General features: G+C 42.3%; 1 pseudogene; it reads left to right on the top strand.

Moving 5' to 3' along the window:
- The first annotated feature begins 2,027 nt into the window (after window positions 1-2,027).
- On the top strand, window positions 2,028-3,531 carry LOC138011307 (gamma-interferon-inducible-lysosomal thiol reductase-like; annotated as a pseudogene).
- The last annotated feature ends 1,469 nt before the right edge of the window (window positions 3,532-5,000 follow it).

Below are 5,000 nucleotides of genomic sequence, written 5' to 3'. Positions count from 1 at the left end.
TCCCTTGAGTGAGTTATTGGCAATAGTTTATTTAAAAGGCTTTTTCTAGCCTCAATAAATATTCTGCAAAATTGGTTGGAAACGAACTTCTGGTCTCGGTGCGAAAAACCCTCTTTGCATTTATATTCTGCACATGCGCAACACTGCAGAACTTTCTCTTAGGGAGAACCCTTTGATTTTACGAAATGATCCTCGCAGTCATCTGGAAAATTATTGAATAGTCTAAAAAATACAGGTGGCTCAGTCTAGGAGCCGATATTAGTAACAGAACTTCCTCTATTCGTAGTAATACATACAATATGGCGGATCTACAAGAACGTCTCCCACGTATGACCGTGCGAGTAGCCGCTGACCAACAGCTCCAACGGGACTCGAGCCCACGAGTACAATGCTCTACCAATCGAGCTATGAAGCCACTCAGGAACAGGGCAATTTGCTGGGCCCAAATATTTGCATTGGCACAAAGTACTTTCCATTTGAATGCTTGCGAAAGCGTACGCGAAAATTAAGCCTCGCAAAGTACTGAAGTGTATCGGTGTCACAGTGATATGTGTATCCTCGTACACATAATGCACCCAAACGTTTTCCGTAAACAGTAATTGAAAGTTGGACAAACTGAACTGAAAAAAGGCTTTCGAACTCAGATTCGCGGGCTGGATAAATCATGTTGTGATAGTCGTGCGCTGGTTGAGTTTAAATCGAACGCGGAATTTTGCAACGAAAAGCCGTCAATTCTACGGCTACATATTCTCTGAAGAAAAACTCCTCATATTCGTATTTACTGACTGACTTCCAAACAGGGATACACATATCACTGATCTCGGCTTCAGTGATATGTGTATTCCCCTTGAATTAATTTCATTAACTCTGCTGTTCTCAATTTAAACCGCAGATTGGATACATCACGTTACCTTCGGGCACCGATAAAAGAAAATAAACTAAGTTTACTGCTAACATTTCTCTGGCTTTGAGATATTTAGAGCAAACTTGAACCTGCCTTCTCAGTGTTTTGTGTATCACTAGCGAGGGATATACTTATCGGTCTTATCTCTAGTCATGATATGTACGGGGATACAATTATCACTACGGTATACATATCACTGGGACAGGCAGTGCTATGTGTGCCAGTGATACGTGTGTTCCTTACTCCCTCCCTTCTAACAGAAATAAAACAAGCAGTCCTTTGTGATGGAGAGAACACAAATATCGCTCGGGGGGGGGGGGGACTCCCATATGAAACAGACGGGGATGCTCATCGGAAATTTTGAATTTAACCCCTAAAGGAGCCCAATCTAGGCGTGGCTTAAGCAAATTTTGACCCCTAAAGAGACCGTTTAAAAACACAAAAATACGACACGCAATGAGTTTTAATGATAAAAAGGCATAATCATCGAATGCTTTTATCTAAAAAGAAAATTTAAAAGGAAATTTGACTTCTGTTTCTCTTCGCGTAATTCTGTGTTACTTCGCGGAACCCTAAACGAGACCTTGGTGGCATAAATATTGGCGCTTTGCCCGGAAACACCCTAAGCGAGACCAAAATCGAAAATTTACACCCCTAAGCGAGACGACGAGGCATCCGTCTGTTTCATATGGGAGTCCCCCCCCCCCCCCCCCCCCCCCCCCCCCCCCCGGGAATATCGCTGCACCCCGATTCGCATATATCTGACGCGATTATTTCACTAGTTGTGGCAGTGACAACTGCTAGTAAAACAATTTCCTTCAGCAAATGAACGCAAAAAATCACATATCAAGCGGATAGTGTAGTTTTCAGCGTAAGTACCTCGAGCGCACCTCACACTGATTCAGACTATTAACACCCTTTTATGCAAATGTATGACAACTTTGTGCTGTGGTCACAAATCAAGGGGATACGTATATCACTGCGCTAGTTCAGAGCGATATGTGTACCCCAAATGCGAACCAAAGATTCAAAATACCCCAATCCTTATATGTCTGACGTAGTTGAGCGACTAATTGTATCAAATTATTGCGACCGAAACAGTTTCCTTTAGAGGAACATAAAAATGGTCACAAATAGAAGTGATTCGACGTGTCACTACACTGGTGCGGTGATGCGCGTGTGTTCTCTTCATGCGAACTCAAAGTTAAAAATATTCGTTTCCGTTTTTGTCCATATCTGATGGATATGGGTACTATGATAGATTTCCGGTCGTCCTTTTTCCCACGTTAATAGGTGATTTGTTGCTGTGGCGATAATTCCTCATCCTGCCACGCTGTTCGTAGGCCATTTTTCTGTCTACATTCATTCAGTGTGTTGTGTATCCCCCACATGTCGCTGGTGATATCACGGGGATACACATATCACTGTGACATCGACATAAGGCACCTATAAATCCGACATTCACACTTTTATTCTCTGAATTGCTTGTTGTTTCGATTGCTCTCAGCGTGATTGTTCTGAGCTAAAAAAAATAGCATTCCCACTTAATTCACGAACTTGCACTAATAGCTGTTACAGTATAAGTTTTTAAGGCAAAGCAAATTGCCACGTGCACTGTGGACTTCTCCCTCGGAAATTATGAAATAAGAAGATTTCAAACATGACTCACTTTGATGGAGATTCGCCTTAATCTGTCATCAATATTGCTACCCCAGGTATATACACATAAAGCTTTCTAACAGTGAGTATGAAAACGCATGGATCACGGGATTTCCGCGTGATATGAAGATACATTTGTTAAAGTATGAAATAAAGAAAGCTACTGCAAAATTCTAGTCTGATCTTCTGCTCTGTGGGTCTCAAGAAGTGGTTGTACGGCAGCAATCCAACGAAAAAAAAAGCTAGGCGGCCAAGACTTGTGCTAGCTTCAGACACCGTTACAAAGATGTTAAAGAATTCGTGGTTTTGATCATGGCTTTCTTTTCGCCACTGTCTTGTTTCCACTTTTGCGGGACGCTGCACCACAAAGTGGCATAGATCCTGTACTTTGAAAGCCTGTGCCCCGACTGCACAATTGTTCGTCCGCCAGCAGCTCTACCCAAACGTACCTAAGAATTGGCGAGATCATCAATTTGACCCTCATTCCGATTTCTGGAAACCGCTGATGAGTATCGTGAAGGGAGCAAAGTGGGTCTTTGAATGCCAACACGGTCCAAAAAGGATGACCCGATGTGCGAAGGAAAAATATAATAGAGACATGGCGCCATTAGCAGCTTTTGTAATAACATTTCCGCCTCGTTGTCGTTCATTCCACTGCTTTGAGGAGGAGCACGCGAGCGATCGGAAGATCCACAGCCTTGAAATAGATTGAGAAATGCGGCCCGAGAAGTTGAAAAATTGACTACACTGATATCGAATCTTGCCGCGGAAGGGTCAAAAAGTGCATGGAACTGGAACATCAAATGGCACTCAAAACCGAACCACGCGCTTGAACCACAGCATGAGTACGTTCCATGGGGTGAACGATCAATGGTAAAACACACCGACGGAAGATGCAGCGAAACGCGCAGGAGCAACTTATTGGCGCTTGTTTGTGGAATTACTATACCGGAACTAAGCCCGTTTGATTGCCAACGGGGGACAATACCTTGGTCGCTGTTACAAGAATGAGAAAATTAAGCAATTTTTAGACAGGGTTCATTTTTAACTTTTTTAATGCTAACCTTTCAGGTAATCTCAGTATAGATGAGAACGATGGCTGCTCAACTTCAAAATTTAAAAACAATCACTTGCAAAACCAATCTTCGTTTGTTTTTAAAGCCTTTGTTATGATGCAATAATACGCAACAACTGTGATGAGAGAACTCAGTAGATGAGACTTAAGCTCATCTTAAAAGCATTTCTCTTGCCATCACGCAATTCTCTCTCTTGTCAAACACAAAGTTGAGACACGACTGGATTATTGGCTTGGATTTTGAGAGGGGTTAATAATGGTCTTTTGAGGAATATGGCACTTGTAGGGACGAACAACAGGAAAACGATGTCAATTTTTTTTGTCAAGGGGTCGTTTCGCCCGGAAAGTCCCGAAACTTTACGCGGTTTTTCGGGTTGGTAACACAATTCCCTTTGTATCTCAAGAACGAAGAGGATTTAAGTCGTCAAAACTTCACAGTCAACACTTGCTTTTCGTTGCTTGGAAAAACTGTTAAAGATCGGCCTTTCTAAACTACAAGCAGTTGGCAGTTTCACAAATGGCTTTTCGGTGCCAAAAAAGTTTTCGGGACTTTGAAACGGGACCTGGATTGAAGGGCTTGAAAACTGGTAACCCGGAAAACGTAGTCAAACCAAATAAAGTTACTTAAATCATGATGCACGTGGTGGGATCAGACATGATCATTGCCCATAGCTTTACTTACTCAATTCACAGAATGTATGCATGAAAGTCTGTTCGAATCATTATAAATGGGGTGTTATTGAATTCGCCTGCAATGTTGGCTCTGAACTTGATCAGGCGAGGAGAGAAAAAAAAAACTGAGGGGGGGGGAAAAGAAGGGGAAAGGGCGAAAACCCCGCACCAAAACAGTTAAGTTGCCCTTAAAAACAACAAAAACAACAAACCAAATCACCGTTTGAAGGCCTGCCGGAATGTGCCCAGTCAGGGAAAGGTCACCACCAGGCCGGATCACGACGAAGTCACGCGGTCTCTACTCTCCACTGTTGCTGACACTACGGGCGCAAGCCCTGGTAGTATTAAGGACACAATTGTAGGTTCAAGAAGAAAAAAAAACCAAAACAAACAAGCAAATATAATTAATATCATAATAATAATAATAATCAATAAGTAATTTATTTTTTAACCAATAATATAGAAGCAGTGCACAAGTATTCTTCAAATTGAGGAGGTTACACATCACTTTGAAACTGAGATCAAATCGACATAAAGTGACTTGCTGCAACGTAAGTAGCTCCCCCCAGAGTAGCAGGATTGAAAAAACGTCTTGGCGAAGTGGAGAGCCGACAACTTGCAATTCAATATAAACATCGAGTTCACGAATCAAACCTGGAACATATTTCCTGCTGCGAAAAACACCAGTTC

The sequence above is a fragment of the Montipora foliosa genome, chromosome 1, assembly GCF_036669935.1.
Source record: "Montipora foliosa isolate CH-2021 chromosome 1, ASM3666993v2, whole genome shotgun sequence".
Lineage (NCBI taxonomy): Eukaryota > Metazoa > Cnidaria > Anthozoa > Scleractinia > Acroporidae > Montipora > Montipora foliosa.
The sequence above is the reverse complement of the archived record's forward strand: the minus strand, read 5'-3'. Positions and strand labels throughout refer to the sequence as shown.